Source organism: Aythya marila (assembly GCF_965140915.1).
Source record: "Aythya marila genome assembly, chromosome: 5".
Taxonomy (NCBI): domain Eukaryota; kingdom Metazoa; phylum Chordata; class Aves; order Anseriformes; family Anatidae; genus Aythya; species Aythya marila.
The window spans coordinates 27,994,662-28,017,642 of NC_139046.1; the positions used below are offsets into that span (position 1 = coordinate 27,994,662).

The 22,981-nt window shown below is 39.4% G+C and overlaps 1 protein-coding gene across 6 annotated transcripts in view; it reads left to right on the forward strand.

Moving 5' to 3' along the window:
* NRXN3 (neurexin 3) overlaps nucleotides 1-22,981 on the forward strand; it is a 934,456-nt gene that overhangs the window by 826,790 nt on the left and 84,685 nt on the right. The gene's annotated exons all lie outside the window — the stretch shown is intronic.

Sequence of the window (22,981 nt, forward strand, 5' to 3'; positions counted from 1 at the left end):
CCCCATTTAGGTAAGTAAGATTACTCCAGTGGAAACGAGAACAAGGTTTTAACTGTTTCTGTGGTTGCATACACTGTGAAATGTATTGCTAAGTGAGTTACAAAGACTTATGGGGGGTGGGTGTATAGTTATTTATTATTACTATAATATGTACTGCTGCAACAGAGAAGTTCATAATGGAGAGAAGATGGAGCATTACTTACAGGTTGAGCCATTTTTCATTTTCCTTCTACAGCCTTCCCTTAGAAAATTTTAAGGGAATGCTATCAAGTTCAGTTTCTTACAAAATGTAGTTGTTTCAACACGGAGCAGTTCCAACATGTTTGGTAAAACTCATTTCTATAAAAAGTGAATTTCAGATGTTCTAGTTTAATTATGCCAATGTAGTGTTTTCAGTCCTAAAAATGTATTGGTTTTGGAACCACTTGTGTGGCAGCCAGACTATGGTATTGATTAAAAATAAGCACCTTAAATTGTCTCTTCTTATGTGCACAGGTAAAAGAATAAGGCGAATAACCACTTCTAAGCAGTGGATTAGAATTTGGAAATAATTTCAGTAGCATACTATCATGTTACCAACTAGGATGAAATATTTGTTTTATGATCTTTATTTACATCAGAACCTCAACAAACAGAAATAACATGCCTTCATTGATACCTGTGTACACTGGTTGAGACACTAGCTAGGGATTATTGGTCAGAGAGGACCTTCACTAAATCCCCAGAGAACAGTGTATTTTTGTCTATTTAGAGGAAATGTGTAAATGATTCCATCTCCTTCCATGAAACCATTTCTGCTGCTTGGGGCAGAAAAGCATAATGAAGTAAATGACTTTGAAACCTGGAATCATGCAGGTCGTATGCTTGCTTTCTAACTGATGAAGTTTTCTTCAGAAGACTTAATCAGTTATTGTGAGTATTTCTGTATATATGGCTATTCTCTTTATTTTTAATCTAACATTATTAGTCACTTAGGATAGGCAAATACAAATATCCTCCTCTTAACCGTGTAGGAGCTGAGGCCACACCCAGAGTACTGTGTCCAGTTCTGGGCTCCCCAGTACAAAAGAAATACGGAGCTACTGGAGAGAGTTCAGAAACGGGTCTCTAAGATGATTAAGGAACTGGAGCAACTCTCCTATAAGTAAATGCTGAGAGCTGGAACCGTTCATTCTGGAGAAGATAAGGCTCAGGGGGATCATCTAATCAGTGTGTGCAAACACCTGCAAGGAAGGATATAATGAAAAGAGCCAGGCTATTTTCAGTAGTGCCCAGTGCCCAGGACAAGAGGCAGTGGGCACAAATGGAATCACAGAAGGTTCCATCTAAGCATCAGGAAACACTTCTTCACTGTGAGGATGACAGAGCACTGGCACAGGTTGCCAAGAGTGTCCCTTCTTGGAGATGGTCAAAAGATGTCTAGACGTGGTCATGGGCAGCCTGCTCTAGGGGACCCTGCTTGAGCCAGGGGTAGGACCAGAAGACCTCCAGAGGTCCCTTCTAACCTCAGCTGCTCTGTGGCCCTGTGAGGTACCTCTTACTGCAGTAGAATTCACAACTATTAGAGTAATTAATTCTAAGCTAAGGTTTAGCATTGCCCCAGCCCCTTTGACACTAAATCCAGTTGGTAGCAGGACTGGGATTAATAGAACTAATAGCCTCAAACACCCAATAAGTGAGTTCTAAAGTTCCAGCCAGATAAGGGGAAAGTAACCCTGATTTCGTCATTTGGTCATAAATTGTAAAAAAAAATTACAGTTCCTTATCCTCAGTGGCTTGCTCTAATTTTAGAGAAAATCTTTGTACAATTATATCTCCAGAAGAATAAATTCTGTGGTCCAGAACCCGTACTTGTTACTGTAGTTGGAGATTTTCTATAATTTATAAAGGCAGCAGAACTGCATTTAGCTATAGGAGTGTAACAGAGAGTAACACTGGACCTTTGTGGTCTAGGTGAAGCTGGAAATCACCCTGCCTTACTTGATGAGGAAGTCTTCCAGAAAGCTTCCTGCCAAAGCTATATGACAGTTCACTGGGACTGTAGAGACCACTATGCGCTGAAAGCGCATCAAGAAGATTTAATAAAGTGTCAAAGTGCTTCTAAAAACATGGTTAGAGCAATGATTTCCTGGATACACATGCACCACAACAAATGGCCTCATCTCAGATGATATTAAAGCAATAACTCTTTGACACTTCATGCTGCCCACTGAAAGAAAGATAAAAGTCAATATGTACCTCCATTACAACTTTCTGCATTTCAATAGCAGGCCATTTTATTGCTGTCGCAGCACAGATGGCTCTCCTTTCTTCCTTACTGTTGGTAGAATTTGATTCTGTCAGCTTAAGTTGCATTATTTGTACGGTAAAAGTGAGAAGAAATTGTCTTTTTCCGTTTGGGCAGTATCTCCAGCTGTGTTTTTGAGATGCCTAATGGTTATTTTATCTTGCTAGTGTTAGACATCACCATTGTCAGGCCTGCTTACAACTTTAGATCTAAGTGGTAGAAAAATCTAATAGAACAAGTTTGTTCTTTGGGGAATGTAAAATATAGCCACCTAAGGCTATGCACAGTACAAATACAGTTAGTTTTTACCTTACTTCAGCTTTCTCTTCTCTTTCTCTCCTCAGAACTAAACAATTTTTCTTCACTTTCAAGACCATTCACAGTTTATCCTCTTCCTTTCCCATTCTGATCAGCACATGATTAGAGCGTTTTTATTTTTGCTCACTTGTTAAATTTGATCATAAGAATCTTCCTACTTCCTGTTACCATCCACAAAGCAAGATCAGGTTATGCTTCCAATGCCGTTGAAATACTGCTTCAATCACATGATGCATGCACAAAGTTGTCAGTCATTAGGTTGATGATGTTTTAAGGCACCTATTTATTGAGCTGATCTATACCACCATATTTTTCATCTTCATGTTCTCAGTTTGTCTGTATCCGTGTGCAATATCTTGTTTTATGCTTAAATTACAAACTCTGAGGGTTCAAAAGTACTGTTTATTCTGTATGTGTATGCTGCTCAGCATGGAATGATTGTAGTCCATTGCAGAAATACCAACTACGTTACAAAGAAAAGTAAAGCATCTAATGTATAATGGCAAGAATCAGGATAGATAGAGAATTATTATTTTAATGTCTTAAAACAATCTGTGCTATTTATATTACTCATTTTCATAGATAAGTAATTAAAACTCTTCCTTGTTGAAATGCATACAAAGCTTGTGTAGAATTCTGGGTCTGTCATCCCAAAGTGATGCAGAATCCAGGGGAACTTCAGTAGGGTTTAGATCTTACACATCACTTGTCAGTGTAGAAGAGCATAACAGCAAAGATTTATTCTATTTGTAATGTACACCAGGATACCTCCTACAATTAGCTAGCTTGGATACCAATCGAAGTGTTTTAGAGCACAGTTAGACTAAAATAGCTGGGAAAATGAAATGCTCTAAAATACATAGTATTTGCATAGACCATTGACGTGCTTTTCAGTTTGTCAAGATCCCAAATATGGGATATAGTCTTGGACAAACATCCAGAGCAAAGGGAAGTGAGAGAATATTACTGGAAATATCATGTGGCAATAATATTTAAAATGTCTATAATTTCATTATGCTTCAAAATTTATATTTCTGCAAGGCAGTGAAACTAAGATCAGTGGAGCACAAACAGGATTTGAGTGAGAAAAGGGCGAGATGTATGACTGTATAGTAGTAAAATCTCTGATAGAAATGTCTGTAATTCAAATATCCTTCAGGGTGGCCCTGAAGGAAGATAAAAAGAGCTGACCTTTTTCTGTTAACTGAAAACAAGACAGAAAAACTACTGTTTATTTCAGTGAATTCAAAACAGGGTTTGTGCTCTGCTGTCCCTGAGTAGAAATGGTTATTTGACTTTTTCACACATGGTTTATGCCTGGATTCAGGCATGGTCTATACACAAGTGGCATGCATTGTATTAAATTGCTGCTGGCAATCTCTGCTGGCCCTGACATACCAGACTCTTCTGTAATAATACCTTCTCTGGGACTTCTGCTTCTGCCTTATGAAGGCCACAAAGACAAGCCATTAGCTCTTGCATATGGTTAAGTAGCATGCCATGCAGGCTGTTATTAAATGAGTTATTAAAATACTGTGTCACGTATTCTTGCAGGACAGATGTGTCTAGGAGGGCTGCTTCATTAGCAGTTGTTAAGGATCCTAGAATTCCATGTGTCTGTATTTCTTTATTTTAAGCACAGTTTCAATTATTAGTGAAGTAGCTCCATGATTTCTGTGTTTGGGAGACTTGTCTGAAAATGGATTAGAGACATTTATTTCTTCTGCTTCTATAGCAGCTGCTTATATGCTAAGAATTTCTTCAGTAAGCTCCTGCTCAAAGCATTTTAGATGTCATATGCTCTCAGGTGGCAACGTCTGTCCAGCTCACAGCTGAGCCATTCGGTTTTCAAATGATTTGTGTAAAGATACCTCTGAAGTCAGTTACTAAGTCAAGGTAGTCTGGAAAAGCATGAATGGTGATACGTAAGTCTTTCATACAAAACACCTTCAATTCAGAGCATCCATGACATGATACATTCCAGATGATGTATGGACCCTTAAGATCTGCTCTTGATAAGCTTCTAGTATCTCTGCCCCATGGCATTGGATGTCTGGGGTTACAAGACCAGAACCACAGATTGTTTTCTGTGGAAAAGAGATCAGGACCCTTCTGGGAGGATAGGTGGATTATGTTTTCCTTGAGGAACCAGACAATGTGTGCTCTGTTACAGATCCAGTGCATGTCACAATTTCTTGATCTTACAGATGAGGATAATGATATTTGCCAAACTGTTCAAACTGTAGCTTAGAGCTTAAAAGAATAAATTATTTGTGGATGTTTTCAGCTATTATTGTAAAGCCATGGAATGATGGTGCGCGTTATATAATATGCAGAATGTTTTTTATAAAGAGTAGAAGAGGGTATCTGCCCATTATCAATACAGAGTCCAGCTTGCTGGCATGGCTCAAAACAAGGTTCTCAACCTTTTGTTTTAACCATTGGGCTTTTCAGCCTTTTAACTTTGTTTTAGATGGAGGTTCCAATAATCTTGATTAATGTCTTTCCATAATGTGCAGCTCCAGGCTAAATCCTTTCTTGCCGTATATCTCACAAAGGAAAATAGCACAGAAGATTTGTCAGTCTAATTAGACTTTCACTGTCAGCAAAGACAAATATAGTTGTGTCACTCTTGGACTTGCCTAGGTACTTTCTTTTACTCTCATAGATAATAATTTGGGGAGGGGAGGGGGGGCAGAAATTGGCCTTTAATTTACTTTTTGCTTCTTATAAGTCACTAGTGACATTTTCATCCCAAGACTGCAAAACTCTAATGAAAAAAGAGCTTTTGATGAGTCTCTGCTTTAAAGATGGACTTCGTTGGCCTATTGGTGCTGCTGAGAACTATGTAGTCTGGCTTTCATCTCTCCCTTTCTGCTTCTTCCTGAACCGTTTTTTCTTAAAGAGACCAGAGCCTCCGACCTGTACCTTCTTTCAGAGTAGAATACTTTCTCCTACCCTATAGTTCTGTTGAGTGAGATCATGGATTTGCATTATTGCAGAGAAATGCACAAAATGACGTTTGCCTATTCAATGTCATATCTATTAGGTGGTAATGTTGTTCTGGGGGGGGATGTAAATTATATTTATTGATGTAGTGATTGGGATGCTCAGATTACCTGTAAAGCTCAAATAATCTAAAACACAATCCTGTATGTTCATTATTTCATTCACTTTGTGCAGATGATACATGTGCTGCGCTTCTGAAACCAGAAGATCAATCCAAAAATAGAATATTATTTTCCTGTACTATTATCCATGTGATCAGACGAGGGAAAATGACCTCAAGTTGCACCAGGGGAGGTTTACGTTGGATATTAGGAGAAATGTATTTACTGAAAAAGTTGTGCAGCATTGCAATAGGGTGCCCAGGCAAGTGGTTGAATCACCATCCCTGGAGGTCTTCAATAAATATGTAGATTTAGAGCTTACCAGTACTAGGTTAAAGGTTGGACTAGATGATTTATAAGTCTTTTCCAACCTGAATAGTTCTGTGATTCTATGAATATTCTTGAGTTACCTGTGCTCCCAAGTGCTGACAAGTACCCATGATGGGAATAAACTTTGTTCTCTAGTTCTAAGCCCAATAATAATACAGACCATTGCATTTGTAAAACAGCTCATGCACATTCTGGGTTTTGCTGTCAACTGTTTATGTAATCAGCAGCGATAAATGAATGTTAAACTTGGAAACCATTGTGAGCTACAAATGGAGACAACTCTTGCATGACTCTGGCAAGGGACTTGCTTGAATGTGTGTAGCAAACTTAGTGTCATAAATTGATGCAGACTATGATTTCTCAATATATAGCTTACTTCTGGATAACCTGTTTTCATGTAGTGGCCTTGTAATGTCGCTTCAGCCACTTCTATGGGTGTACTGTTGAGATCCACGTTTTCCTTCTACTTTTTCAGGATAATAGTTCACCAGAGGCCCAAATCAGCTGATTGATTTGTACAAGGATTCAGTTTACATCGTCTTTAATCTGCATATCTGAACAATCATTTGGGACTTGCAGCAAAATCTCATCTGGTGTTTTTGAAACATATACCCAGTCCTGTTCTACTGTGAATTTTTGAAATTAAAACTTGGCCTACCATATAAAGAGGGGGCCTGGTCTCGCACTTTTCTAGTAATTTCAGCTCTTTTTTAGTTTTTCTCTGGTAATTTTTTTATCTTGATTAAGAACTACTTGAAATATTTCCTTGATTTCAGGTAACCAAAAAGCACACAATTTTCTGTAATAAAATGGTAAGAAGCTGGAATAACAACTGTAGTAAACTGATAATTACCTTATTCAGACAGGCAGACATTAGTTTCTCAGAAAGTACTCTTAATAACATCAGCATGTACTTTTTTTTCAAGGCACAGTATCCCTTTGTGTACTTAGACATGTCATTTGCCCTGCCAGAAAGGTTTTTTTAAGTCACATTGTTTTCAAAATCTGATTAATACAGTACTCAGGAACTCAAGCTACTGTAGTTGACCATACATTTGATCACAAGCCAAATGAAAGGATAGAAAAATTATGTTGTGCTAGGGTGGTTGTACAGCAACAATATGTGGTAAAGACTTCCAATACTGCAAAAGCAACTGCTTAGAAATAAATGACATAGAATCAATGGTTATAGCTCAAATATAGTTGTAGAATTGGATCACATTTTGTTAAAGTGTATCTGCTTTGCTTGCTTGCTATTTATATACTTCAGGGAAATGCCTAGAAGCTGCAGACATTGCCAGAATGCTTCCAGATCATATAGCTACATGTTTGTTTTTTTTTTTTTTTTTTTGCTTCTTTGGTTGTGTTTTTGTTGTTGTTTTTGTTTGTTTGTTTTTACAAAACTGGCTGAGGGATGGGAAGGTACCTCTTACTTTTGTAGCTTATCTTTGGATGAATATGCAGAAGTTAGAAACACATCTAAGCTGTTGTGACAGAACCACTGTCTGAAACCACCTAATTAATGCCTTGGATTTTTTGTGGAATGATAGTGTTGCTAACCAGCAAAAACATAAGGGATTCTGCTAGTTTTATCCGTAGGATGAGTTGTCACTGATTTGCAAGATACGTCTGTCATGGTAAGTCTTGTAAAAGTAGCTGTTAAGAAGCCAAGCTATGTTACTACCAATCCTTTCTCTCCTCCCTTAGATAGTGTGTGAACCACTGGTATGTCGTTCATTTTGATGGCAAAATTACTTATATTATAATGTCAAAGATAAGAATTTGTTTTCAAAATTTTTTCTTCAGAAAAATAGAGACAAAGTGGTGAGGACTTGGATTCCGGTTCTCTTGGTACTGTGTGGGATGCAGATGCCCCTGTTGTGCTTTCTAATAGTGTGGTTTTGGAGAAAAATTGGTCTTTTGTCTCTTTGCTCTTACTACTTTGAGATTTTCCACTGGATCTGTGCTGTCTCTTTTGCTGCATCTGGGATTGGGTGTGTTTAAGGAAATGTTGTGGGTAAGTACAATTCTAGGCATACTAGTAGTTTATTAGGAGGCATGAACCAGAGAGTAGGGAATGTTAGGAATGCTCTAATGGCTACATGTATGAAAGTGAGTAGAGAAAGGATGAATATTGATGTGTAGAAAAGAAAATTATATCCAGGGGACAAGATACATCTATCTTGTAGAGATACTGGAAGGGAACATCAAGACTTAAAGATGGAGAAACACATGCCTAGAAATGGTGGAGTTGTACTTTTAGCTACTCTGTTTTGAATAAACAAGGATTTGGAGGAGAAACTCCTACCCATGTGGCTTAGCAGCCACTCTTCTACTTTTTAATTTCTGCTTTGTACCACTCTCCATCTTCCTTAGGGATAAAGGGAAGTTCTTTTTGCCAAGTTAGCAGGAACTCATTTCAGTAGAAGGACTATTGGCAGCGAGCTCTGAGGAACCACAGCTTCTTCCATAGCAGCTCAGCGTCATGCTGAGTTGAACTGTCACACACGTGTATTAAGACCATATGAAAAGTACATCTTCCCCTCACCTGCAACAGCTGTGTTCCAGGAACCGTTTTGGAGCAGGAAAACTCTTTCTTAGTGTATAAAGAGTCAGGTGAGGTAAGAAGGAAAAACGACTATATGTTGTTTTCTTCTAATATTCAAGCAAAACCATCAGTGCCCAAGCCATATACAGATATTTGCTTAGATAGTTTGAATTCAACTTGATCATAGTGTCCTTTTTTTCTGAAAGATGACCTCCAATGAAGCTGTAAGGACATAAATGATTTTAATCTGTGGTAACAATGGAGAACTAGTCCTGACTGACTCCAACAGCATAAATATACAAAATGACAGATAATCCTGCTACTTCCCTCCCTGCTGCCTGAGCACGCATACATGCACTCAGTAGCACACAGCAAAATTCAAATTGGTCTTTAGCTTTTATCTGTTGGCCCAGTGATTAATGTGGCTCTTGCTGGGAGACTAATCAAATGAGGGGAAATATGGAGAAAGAAATATGTATTTCTTACACTATTGTTATCAGTGTTATCATTATTCCTTTAATTCATTTTCCTCCTGTTAAAACCAGCTTAATGTACTGACACAGCAGGAGAGGTGAGAGCAGATTGGATGGCAGGAAGATGAATGGGACAGACCACAGCAAGTGGAATTCTGCAGGAAGGTGGTGAGATGCTGAGCTGCTTTGGGGTTATGGCATTTTACCTAGAAAACCAAGAGACTGTAGTGGGCTAAACACAGTCCTGAACCAGGAACTACTATTTTCTAAGCCCAGCTCTTTCACTCAAGAGCTGCGACAAGCCTCCTCCCTAAATTTTTCTTTAGTTTCCATCTATAGTGAAATAAGCATACATTGGTCCTTGTTCTGTTTCACAGCAAAGTTTACAAGCACTATACTGGTAGTACGGGTAATAATTTGAAAATTCCCCTGAGTGTTTTATTCACCGTCCCACCCTGTCCTTGGTACTGTTGTTTCATGGTGGTGCTATGAACCTGTAGTTACAGCTTTGATCCTACAGATCTGTACAGCATAGAGCAGAATATTGTTTCTTTGGTGTGGTTAAAAGAAAAGAAAAAAAAAAAAAAAAGATTAGGTATGACTTAGATTTAAGTAGGACATCTGTCTTCTAAGCGAGTAGAAATGGATTTTAATTGTCTTGCTTCTTCAGGATATTAAGAAAGCAGACTTCAAGAATGAGCTACATCCCAAACCAGGTATGGGTAGTGAACTCTGGCACTATGCATAATTTTTGCTGTGATATTGAATAGCTTTGCTATATGCTTTTTCTAAGCTTCATATATGGTAATTAAAAGGTCATACCTTATTTTGTTTTCCCTTTGAGAAAAAATGCAGAAAGGAGCACCTATAATAACAACTAGACTTGTTTGAATTAAGGTTCATGTTTCCTCTCTTCTTATTTCAGCATTGTGGCTGTTTTAGCAAGTGTGACCACTCATTTTTTCTAAATACATTCTTGCTTTGCCAATGGAAATCAAAAAAGAAATTAGACAAATGGAATGACTCTGTATCTATACTACAGAAGCACATTTTTGTATGATCAGTGCTTTTTGTTTTGTTACTCTTCTCTGTGGGTATATTGGCATAATGCGGTCTGTCTTCACAGGGTAGACTTACATGTAAGACTTGCAAATGTGTTTAGGGCCCATATCTTAAGCACAATTATCTTAGCTTCCAATTTAGGCACCAGTTAATACAGTTGTTCTCTGCTAAATCAATGCTCTTGCTTTCTATTAACATATACATTAACATGTGGGTATCTAATGGCCATGTTTGTTTCATTGTGGTGGATGTAACCTCATTAGAGACATTTATAGAAAAACAAATGAAACATGATTGTGTACACCTGGTATATGCAACTCCTTCACTCATGCTAGTCCCATATATGTCTCCCAGTTTACATATGCTACCTAACCTGTCATCTCACTGCCTAATGCATTGCCCTTTACTGTCACACTTTAAACTGTATTTGCACGATGTACTGATGTTGTCTTCAAGCTGGTGAGCAATGGTTGTTCAGGTGACCACTGTTGTCACCTGCTTGTCTTACCTTGAAATTTAGGAATCTCTGGGAATTAAATTCAGAAATGTAGGTATGCTGCGCAGGTCAGAATATACAGCCTACACATCCAGAATCCCTGAAGGCATTCAGCTTAATAGCATCAGAGAAGGACCTGTGCGACACAGCTTATGAGCTTCCTCAAGAGCCCTGCTCTGTAAGAGTTGGGTAGGGGTGCTGGGGACACCAGATAGGTTTTCCAGCTGCTCAACACAGATGAGGGTGCCAGGGTGGAAAGGGCAGAGAAAGATGGGAGGAAGAAGGAGGTTTGTATGTTGTGTGAGGTGTGGGGGAGGCTTGTGTGTTGTGTGTATGGCTCAGAAAGAACAACTGCAGTGGGAGCCTCTCCTGTAGAGGGCTTCTTCCCCCACCTCACATCTGACTAATTGAGAGGAATTGTTGCTTGCTTGAAGATGAATAATTCTTTGGTGCTCAGATGGCTGATTACACATTGTCCTTCTGTTTGTGGACTCAAGCATAGCAGAGAAATTTCTGGTTGTTTGGCTGTAGCATTTGTTACCCTGGCAAGAAGCAAGCACCACTTACAATCTGCTGTAAAAAGGTTTGGTGTCTCTCAGGCTGCTTCTCAGCTAATGTGTGATGCTTGTAAGTTGTTTGTTTTGTCCTTTCTTAACTTAAGCCATGGAAATGGTGTTAGCTCCTGCTCCCTGTGTTTCTTGGGGGGGGGGGGGGGAGGGGGCGGTGGCGGTGGCAAGGAAGAAGATGTAGAGGAGAGCAGGGGCCTGGATGTGGATTATTAAGGAGCACAATCTGCAATATTTGCCTTTGCCTTAGGAGATGCTGTAGCAATTAGAGTGAGTTGCAGCTCTGCAGTCTGTGCCTTGCTCATTTTATGACAGTTTGTTGTACAGTACCTACGAGGTCCCTGGATAAGGTTCTGAGTCTGAATTGCCTCTCATTTCCATGTCAGATTTTCTTTGGGGGGGGGGGGGGGGACCTGGAAATCTTTTCTGCTGCAACTCTTGGCAGGAATTTATGCTCTCCTGCTTACTGTTGCAGTGGTGGGGACTAGGCATGAGAGGCTGCCAGAGGATTAGAAAGTTAAATGGCACCAGTGCTTCTGCTGGGAGGGGAGAAATAGGGTGAAAGGAGGGCAATGTAATCACCTTCCATCAGAGAATTGCAGATGAAATAGACCAGAGGATGTAAATAACAGTTTTACAACACCAAGAATCATTTTAGAGGCTGAGGGAGGGCATGGCACAGACTGGCTGTCCCTCTGCTTCTGTCAGGCTTGGTCACTTTGAATTTATTGACTGTTTTTCTTCTATACAAACCCCATTTAATGACAGCAGTAGCTGAAGGTCAGGAGCATTTGGGGATTTTTTGTTGTTTGTTTTAACTTTTTTTTTTTCTCTGTTGTTAGCTGTTCTTCCTTTTTTGTTTGTTTGTTTTTTCTTTCTGAAGCTGAGAGGCAATTTCTGTGGTGACAATGACAGGTGACAGTGGTTAGGCAGAATCATACCCTATTTCTTGCAATGGGGCATTATGGAGAAGATAAGAGGAGTAATTAATATCATCCATGGGTACAGCTAAGCTCCATCTGGCAAGTTAGATTTGCAGTACCTGTCACGTGTATTGCCTTGTCATCTGTGAGTCTTTCAGCAGCATCTACCTGCAATGGTCTATAAATTCAGACTAAGGTTGTGAGGAGAAAAAGTGAATTATTAACTCAAAACATCTATGTACTTTTACCTAGAAATCCGAAATCCACTTATGTCTCTTTAAGCCAGAAATCTTTTATTTCTATCAGTAAATTTTATCAACAAATTTCTTTTACTATAGAACTGCATGTTGAGTGTAGGCTTTAGAAAACACAATTTTCAGGCTTTTTTGAGATGTATGGATAAAAATGATGGTAAAAAACACAACTTGAATTTTGGTCTCAAAATTGTCAGAGGTATCAGAGGTCATGAATGGCCATACTCGTTCTTAGAAGCCCATTTTCTTTAATGAAAGAAATTTCTTTACCTCCATGTAAGAAAAGCAGGTGGCCAGTTCTAAAAGCTGTAGAATAACAGGAAATATATTTCTGTTTGAGAAAATTGCTGTTCCTTCTGAAAACACCAAGCAATGCTTTAGCAAACAGTTCACATAACTGAAGAAGAGTATACTCACAAGCACTTGTTACGGAAACTTGTTTATATATACCCTGAAAGAGATATGGATCAGTTAAGTGTGGACTCTCCTATAACTCTGGCATGGAGTCCTTAGTGGGACTGTTTTCTTCTGGTCACTGTTTATGATGATTGCTATCTAACAGGATCACGTTGTTCCATATGCTGTTTCTGCTCCATTTTATTAATGCATCTGGCCTGATTCTCGTTTGCACAGAGCAGTGAAATTTGGGCTTTAACCCACATGGCAGCATCAGTGAAGCCAGTTTTAACTTGATTGACCTTCTTTGGCATCAAACCACATGCAGGTATTCATATGGTCATGCAGTCATTACTGGTTATAGACCCAGCTTTTACTTTCCCTCTTGTGTGTAATTTAGGGAAACTTGTAATTCAGTTGATGCCTTTGACATAGCACCAGGTAGAGGGGGTTATCTAAAGCAATCCCTTTAGCCAAATCTCACTGGGTAGGTCTGTGATTCTTTGTTCTGTAGCAAAGGAAATGAGTGGATTTCAGATCGCCTTGACTGAAGGCTTCAGTCTCTGGGAGAGATGATCTGGCATTTATTGGAGCACTGTGTATGCATGCTAGCAGTAATGAAAACAGAAATTAACAAAATATATTTCCAAAGCACCATATAGACTGAATCCGAGGATTGTTTTGTTCATCATAGCTACACAGCTAATTGTAGGATAGAATCTAATTATTGTTTAATAGTGCATAACTAAAGCAGCAGTGGTTTCAGATGGCAACCAAAGATGCCATGAAGGGAAAAAAAAAAAAAAAAAAAAAAAAAAAAAAAAAAAAAAAAAAAAAAAAAAACATAAAGAAACAGCATATCATTAACCCAGTTTTTGTGGCCTCAGGACACCACCCCTAAATCATGTATTAAAAAAAAAAAAAAAAGTTGTTGAATATTCAAATGGTCTCACTAAGACTGTTTTCTCACCTCAGCAATGGCCCCTTTCAACATGCAAAATTACATGCACTGATTAGACAATCCTTCCCATAGCACTGCATTTCATGGTGGTGCTTGTTTATCTTCTTAACCTGTGCAAGCAGTTATCTTCCACTGAGACAGCAAGTAAATTATTTTTTTGGTTGGTTGGTTTTGTTGTTGGTTTGTTTTTTTTTTTTTGGTCATCCAAGAAAAGGCAGGTAGGTCTGGACAACAGTGAAGCAATGTCCAAACCAGATCTGAATTAACTCATTATAGGCAGTGAAAAGCATTCACCATACTAATTTGCCACACTGCTTATTGAGAAGCAGGGGATGTTAGCTCAGGCAAACTAGTTCACACGTGACTCCAGATTGACATGATTTTATTGCTATGTGGTTATACTGCATGTGTTTTCAGAGGCAGAGCTGGCATTCAAGACTGGCATTAGTACACAGTGCAAGCGGCCAGCTTCAGTGGCAGAATCAGAGAGACAGCAAGGTGTAAATGTTTGGGATTCAAAGACTTCCCTTGCTGAATTTTGCAGTTTAACAGGTCATCATTCACACGTCTCCATCCACCCCTTTAAGCTGCCTCCTGGCAGACCTGGCAGAGCAGGAGGACATAACGCTTGTGCCTGAGCTGCCGCTTCAGGTCACCCAGGCTGTGCTCCATGCCAGCGCCTTCAGATGAGCAGTTTACACGGTGTGCTGGCTCCTGAAATGGAGCCAGAGAGGCACAGGCACACATTCCTTCTGGTTGCCCTTGCTGCAGAGGCAATAACCTCTGACTGGTGGGTGAGGCAGAGAGCTAGGGATGCTAACATCTTAAACTACTGCTGCAAGAGCCAAAAATAATGTCTGTCAGAACTTTTTGTTATAAAACAAGGCTATTCCTTAATCTGGCAGGCTTTTTCAATGTGTTTGCGATGAATGCTTTGTTGAAGTTCCTCTGCATAGCATTACATTCTGTAGTGCCAAATGGAGATACGTATCCAAAGCTTTCAATGGGATACAGTACGTGCTTCAACAGAATATCCTTTTCCCTAGGTGTATTCACCTAATAACTTATTTCTGGGACTGCTGTTCCTTCTGTGACAGCTCTGCCACTTTGAAATCCGTCTTAAACCAGTGAAAGATTTTCATTAGTTGTCGAGGGTTTTCATTAAAATGTTCTGTGGCTTTGGCCTCATACACGGAGATCTCTCTCCCTGTGTTGGCATCCCATGAGAATGGTTTATTCATTGCTCCTTCTGTACCAGGCTAAAATCTTACGGCTTCTGAGGGATTTCTTTCTCTTTAAAAAAGAAAAGTCAAGTGAGCCTAATTATTTCCCTGCCCAGGAGTGCGATGTTTCTTATTAAAATACACCTCAAGTGGCATACCTGCATGGTCCTCTCACTAAGGCTGAGCTGCTTGCTGTGCTGTTCAAGGCTTTTGTAAAAAGATGAGCTCACATGTGCTTTCCAGTCCTTACTGTGTTGTCTTTATCTTCAGATCTGGAAAACATATCAAAGAAAAACCATTCATGTCAAACTCTGGATTTTTTTCTTCTAAATTTAAAAAGGATTTCTGAGATGTGGAGCACTTCTGAATGACCTCCGCTGTGCTTCTGAAGCTGCTCTGCTGTGGAGCATTTACGTGCTGTCAGTGGCAGCTGTCTCTCCCCATAGAATTCGCAGTGGCATTGTTAGACTGCCAGGATTCTGACTTAACCTTTCCTGTCTCAGCCTGCATCTTTTTTTTTTCCCCCTCCTTTTTTATTTTTCTTCTTCTTCCCCCATCTTGTGCCATTACATCACATCACACTTTCTCCTTTCTTAAGCAGACCTACCACAACCCCCCAGTGCTTCTTCCATGCTTCCACATTCTGTTTATTATAATCTCAACAGAATACAAACCTTATCCACTGATATAAACTCACTGACATGGTATTGCTTTTCTGAGTCTCACGGATGATAGGAGTCCTGTAACACCCTTGCCCCCTTTGAAAAAGGTGTGCCCTTCCCTCTTCTAGCAGGTTCACAGAGCACAGAGAGGAGGAAGCTATTCCCTGGGAAGGATGGGAGGCATCTGCCTTGCAGGGTTAGTCCTATTTTCATTGACAGGCTTAGCAAACCATAGCTGAGACCCTGAAAGAGACAGGAGGTTTCAGAGAACACTAGTACCTGCCCAATGCACCTGCTTATGTCTTTTGCATGTGTGTGCTCTGTTTCTCTTGGATTCTGTCCCTGGCTGTTGATTCCCAGAATGTGAGGATTGACTGCCTTATAATATTATCCTGGCTACGGTTCCTGCAGGCACTATTCATGAAAACGCCTAATCCTCCCAGGATGTTTGTTACTCAATTAGCCATGGTAATATAGCAGTACATTTCACAAAATATATAAAGTATTGACAGTTACTTGTTTAAAATCAGTCGCTTTTTTCGTCTTAGTTTTGTATTACAGCAGAGCATAAATGGGACATCTGGTCTACCATACCTGTTACTTGATGTAGTCTATAATACAGTCTTTCTCTCATTTTCCAAACTAAGCTGTCCTAATCCATAACCACTGACAGACGAAAAGTCAGTGTATACCGGAGAAGCAGGTTAAGTCAGCTTTCATTAAACTCCATGCCTCTAAGAAGAATGCTCTTACTCCTGTGTAACTGTTAACTTCAAAGCTGAGTCACGTAACTTCACTCCGCTGTAGTCAGTGTAGTGACTGCACAGAGGTGAAGTCTTCAGCTAGCTATGAATTAAAATAACTTGACTCTTTTCTTTCAAACTGAAATTACGTGAATTAGAAATAACCACTTACAAGGCAAGTAGTGAGAAAATAAGTTTCTAATCTAGTTGTTACTTTATACTAGCCTTCTTTCTTTTCTTTTTATGCTCTCTCCTTTAATGGGAAATGACAAGCTCAAGGCCCAGTTTGAGACCATCTTATACAGTTCTATGACAATCTCAGCGTTATGTTGTATGTGCTACCCAGTGCAGTCCAAGGGCTGTTTCTAAAGTCAATTCATCAGGGATTTTTTGATTACTGCAGAAATGGGTAGGCATGATAATCTGGGATTAGGAGAATTGTGACTGTCTCCTTCAGTGCCTACCCGTGACTAGTGAGGACTTCCTTTCTACTGAAAAGTCTTGTCTTAATGGGTCTTGATGCCAACAGGCTGTGATCTGATGCTTGCAGCTGGGGTGAGAAAGGCCTACATTTACTCTTGATTACTGATGCTCAGGGGATTTATCTGCAACAGCTTTATTTGGATTGCTCATTTCTAGAGCAAACCCAGAATTCTACTGCCCCTGAATTGCCTGAGATCACTCGTCAGACAAAGTAAGAGGGAAAGCAAGAGGCATGGGTTTAAATTTTCTGAATATTAGCCTAGAAATGAAGTCATAAAAACAAGAGGTGTAACAGTAAAATGTAATTATGAGATGTATTTAAAAGTAAAGATGTTTCTAAACTCATTCAGTATTTCAGCTGGATGGGGAAGTTGTCAATTAGCTGTCTCTGCAGCTGTCTAGCACTGAAGTAATCCTTCCTTGGAGCATTTCTCTTGTCCTTCATGAGAGCCAAAATCTTCTTTCTTATCTGTCTGTATTTTCATGGCAGCTTCTGCTGCCATTCAAAGATACGAAGTGCAACCCTTCCCCTTTCTGGGAGCTTTTCTGAGATAACAATCCTGTTGCATTCTTTAATTGACATATGCTTTGCTGATAGTTAGTACTCTCTCTAGTACTGTGCACCAGATAAGACACCAGAAAAAAATCTCTAGGCCTGAACTATATATGATAATAGGAGTCCATTATAGGAAAACCCTAAATGAGTCACTGAGTTAAATTCCTCTGCTACTACAGGCACCATTTACTATGGTCTCTTCAGTAACATTTTGTTCCCAGGCTTTGCCTGACATTTCAGTGTAATAATACCCTAGGCATTTTAACTTTCTGGGTGCCTAATATTTACTTCCTTATGTAAAGTGACATTGATATTTCTATTTTCTTCTTTTGTAAACTATTATCAGATGTGTGGTTGAAAAAATACTAATTAATTTTTTGTATTAGTACCTACTAGGTAATGTCTGATGCATTTCTTCCTAGAGCCTAAGGACAACTCCCCTTAGCTGACAAATCATCATGGAGAACATTGGCAACATAAGATACCCTTCTTTGGAATTATTTTTATTTAAAGCACAAGAAACCAAGCAGAAGTAGAGTCAGAAGTAATGAGCTCCTTTTCGGATACCGTAGAAATGAAAGCTGCCCTTGACAGGACTCCGTTTGCCAACTTGCAAATTGAAAGTACACCAGTCTTAGCTCACAAGCATGGTCATATGGTAAAATGGGTGCTGTTTTCCCTCAGCCTGGTACTGCAGAGATAAATGAAAATGAACATACAGCTCAGCATTTGTCACTGCTGGGACTGAAGCTAACCACAGCAGATGACAAGCTGTGCATGCAGTGTGTTCTATTCTGAGCTGTGTAAAAATAACTTTCCTTTCCTTTTCTTTTCTGAATACTGACTTTTAGTTCTGTCCAGCCTTGTTCTTCCAGAGCCTTACATGAGCTAGCACAAACTTGTTAGGATTTCTGGGACAAGCCTCCACTTACACCTGGAAAAAAAGCAAGGGACACCATAGATGTTTAATAGCAACTGGGTGGTGCATCTTCAGCAAGCGGGTGTTGCCTGACAGAATCATTCCAGTGCAGGGAACCTGGATGGCTCTTCCCTGTGGCTGGAGTTGCAGAAAGAGCATTGGTCTGAACTTACAGTGACCAGTCTCAGTTTTGAGATTTTTTGATCTTACTCAAAAACATTCACTTGGCCATCAGTGAAAAAGCTGTAGTTGTGTCCCTTCCTCCATCCATTTTGCAGTGTCCCAGATTAGGGTAAAAGGATGTTTAAAAAAGCAGAAGGTGGCCTGAGCTGCAGGTCAGAGATAAGAACAATTAGGAAAGATTTTGAGCACTTAGGCTGTCAAGCAAAACGTGATATCATTCTCTTTAGACCCATTTTACATTCAGTCAGGCTATGTTGCTGAACTTACACTTCTTAATAATGAATTTGCTAAGAGCTTTCTTACAGGCAAACATACCGCATAATTTTAGCAGTAGGACTCAGTGAGCCTGTGTCCAGCTGACCCTTGGTGCTTTTTTTTTTTTCTTTTGTTCCTAGTACATACTTCAGGCTATTTCTTTGAGTTATGTAAAACTATAATTGCTGATACCACTACCATGGTATCTGATGGTTACCAACAGCTACCAAATGCTGTTAGTAGCTGTTTGAACTGTCAAAACTGAATATAAATGTTGGACTGCTCTTCATGTTGAAAAATGAAGATATACTGCCAAATATTATCAGTTTGGATTAAAATGTCTTATTGAAACTTTTGATGGGAAGGGGGAGAATTTTCACTTAATGTCATTTCTTAACCTCACTATTTGTTCCTGTCTCACATTGACTTCCTGTCACTGTTCCAGTTACCTCTTATCAGCCTCTGCCTGCTCTTATGTCTGGTATCTGCACCACACAGGAAAAGGATTATTGCTTTTCTTAAATTAATACTTGCAGTACTTTTTAATGCATGGATAATTTGTTTGTGTCTTAATTTCTGTAAAATGTTCCCTCTATAAAGCCTTCGGTTTATATAGAGGCTAGAAGAAAATTCTCTTTTAGCATTGCAGACCTAAAACTCCAACTAGTTTTGTCATCTGACAGCACTGCTCTCAAGACAGTTTTGCCTCTTGATTTCCTAATTTCTGCTGAATATATAAGAACCCCCAGGCTGGAATGTTGTCTTTCCCCTCTCTGTCGAGCTGCATGTCTCAGAAACAGACTGTCCCCAGCTGGAAGGACCTTAAAGGTGATTCAGACTTTGAGCGTCACAGCAACTTCTAATACTTCTTCAGTTATTATATGAGAAGCTTCTGCATTGCTGGCATGTGTAAGCACTAGTGATACTATGTTCACTGAGATGGAAGGAACATTTAAAAAAAAAAAAAGATTATTCATTTTTCTAGTATATAGTTTTTTATTAATCATCGAAAGGTTTTACCCACTTTTGAAATAAATGAAAAAGCCTGTGAATAATTCACGTGAATGAGAAAGAGACAGTATTTACTGCTTCCAGATCTTCAGAACACACCCAGTGTAAGTCAATAGTGGTTGAGAGTGATTATCCTTTGTAAGATTTCCATGGCTTATGTGAAATGAATGCGTAGGTATTATATTATGCCATAATGTGTATCTTATATAGTGCACTTGGCTCTAACTGTTTTCCTTCTTCATCTGTAGAAGTCTTCAGTAAACCTACCACTGATTCAGGTGTGAAGCAACATGGGCAATATGGTGGAAACTGGTAGTAGTACTAACCCATAGCCTGGTAGAATTGATCTTTCATTTGTCAAGTGTGGCACTGTGGTACCCTTCACCTGCACAGGAATATGGATATTATCTGCTGTTTTCTTCCACTGTTCATGTAAAGCCCTAGGCATTGCATACAGCTCACCTCTCCATTTCAGAATCATTTGTTCCCATGCTGAATATGTAACTATTTCTGGAGGAAACCTACCGGAGGACAGGGCAGTAGAATACTTGGGTCATCTTCTGGCACCATCTTCTCTTCAAGGAGTGCTTCCCTCAAGAAGAGACTCAGTAACCCAACTTTAGAGGCTAAAGACTGACTGACAACCTTCATCACTCTCACAGGGCTTAAGGAAAATAATTTCTAGGAATTTCAGAGCTGTATTCTAAATCTAGAAAATTCAAGTAGCCCACATTCCTATGCATATAGAAAAAAAATGGGGTAAACATAAAATTCAGTCCTTCATAACATCTGCTGTATCAGCCAGGATGCCATTTTCCACTATAGGCATTAGACTTGACATTTGAGCCACTGCCATAGGAAATTTTACTGGAAAGATCTGGACAGCTCCACTGTCCTGAACTTTTGTTCTTTACTAGATGAGTCATTCTTTCCAAGAGTCACAAGCTTGAAAATTCGAGTGGAAGTGCAGCTGAAAGTAAGTCTGTTGGAAAGCTCCTGGCTACTCAGTTTTTATTTATTTATTCTATTATGTTGTTGCTTTTGTGAATATTCCAGATTGTATCTGAAGTACCCTTGTGAAGGAGTAACTACAGGGAAACGCTCTTGCTGAGTGAAGAGGTGAGCTCCTTGGTGTCATCCCTGCAGTAGGTCTACACAACCCCTTGCTGCCATCTCCTCCTGTGAGGGATGTTTTCCACCAGAGCAGCCCAAAGGCAAAGATGATCCAGTGGCGAGAAAAGGAAGGCTGGAGAAACTTCCTTGACGGTGCTGTGCTACTGTCTGTTGCCTGGCATTTTCAGCAAGGACCAGTGGTTGCACAGAGCTAGCCATGCTATGCTAAGACTTGAAGAAATGATCAAATTAGCTCTGGAATTACATAAATCTATGGAAGTGCTGCCACAACAACTTGTTTGTTTCAGGTCAAGGCCCTGCAAATGCTGCTAGGTAATCAGATCCAGGAAAAACACTGGCTGCCTTGACCTTTGAAGCTAATATATTGTGTTGCAATCCGTCACACTCTTTTCCTTTCACACTCTGTCTCTCTTTTTCTCTCCCCCTCTAGTTTATGCACTTCATCAGTAATGCAAAGCCTTTTCATTTACAACTGAGAACAGGAAAGTTATTTCATATGATTTTTTTTTCTTTTCTAAGCACATAAATATAAAAACATTAAAGGGAGATTTTTGTGCAGTATTCTATTTAGTGGTTAACTGAATGCTAATGAAAAACACTATGCTCTGGGTACTGTTCTTGTATTTTCAGCAAAATAATATAGGCATCATAGACAGTAGTAGGCAATCTAGTTTATTTCGTTTAGGTTATTAAAGAGTATCAAGATTGATCCAGTGCCAAAACCGCCAAAATGGCAGTTTTATTAATTCATTGCTTGCAGTACACTGAATTAAAAAAGAAAAAAATGCTCTCCATAGCTACACAATATGTTACACCAACAATCGTATTTCTCCATATTCATATATTAAAGTGAAGGGATCACTTCTGTCCTGTTTCTGAAAGATTCTAGTAAGCATCACAGAGCATGCTGAAGGGGATGGAGCACCCTTTCTCTGAAGACAGGCTGAGGGAGTTGGGGTTGTTCAGCTTGGAGAAGAGAAGGCCGAAGGGAACCCTTATAGCAGCCTTCCTATACCTAAAGGGTGTCTACAGAAAAGCCGGGGAGGGACTCTTTGTCAGGGAATATAGTGATAGAATGAGGATTAATGGCTTTAAACTAAAAGAGGATAGGGTTAGATCAGGTATAAGGAAGAAATTGTTCACTCAGAGGCTGGTGAAGCACTGGCACAGTGCTGCCCGGAGTAGCTGTGCATGCCCTATTCCTGGAGGTATTCAAAGCCAGGTTGGATGGGGCTTTGAGCAATCTGGTCTATTAGGAAATGTCCCTGTATATGGCAGGTGGGTAGAATTTGATGATCTTTTAAGGTTCCTTCCAACGCAAACCATTCTATGATTCTGTAGATAGTAAAGGCATATATATATATATATATATATATATATATATATATATATATATATATATATATATATATATATATATCCTATAACCTGTAAAGCTGTCTAGATTGAGAAAGAGAGCCTTTAAAAGTGAAATCACCCCTGAAATCTTGTTCACAGTGGTAAAATCTTGAGCTTGAAATATTTTCATTTCCTGTATGTGTAAATATTGAGAATGTGACCAGAGCAGGCATTCAACCATTCCCATTACATAGCAAGTATCCAAGAGACCTGGGATTATATGGCTTTAGGATAAGGAAGTCATCTCAACAAAATATAAGATTTCTGCAAAATAAGATTATAGCATACTTTCTGAAGAAAGTTTGCTTACAGTGAGAAGCCTTTGGTCTTCAGCACTGAAATTCACTGTTGCCAGGTATTTTCAATTAAAGATGATCTAAAGGCTCAAAAGGGTTGTTTTTAGAAGCATATTTGCAGAGCTAGAGGTGATGCTGTTGAAGGCTAAGTTGAAGAAAACATGTTCTCAACTGTGCGACTCATACAGGTTGTTCATGTACTTCTATGCAGCTGTCAGTGTGGTCATACACAGGAGAGGAGAGATAATGATTTTCCATCAAATGGCCATCCTGCTGTTTTTCGTATTGTTGCCAGTCAGAAACCTATGGAGTATGTCTTTTGCTGCAGTACAAAATGATTAATTACTGGCAAGGAAGGAAGAGCTGCTTCCTTCCCTATCCCTTGTAGAAATAG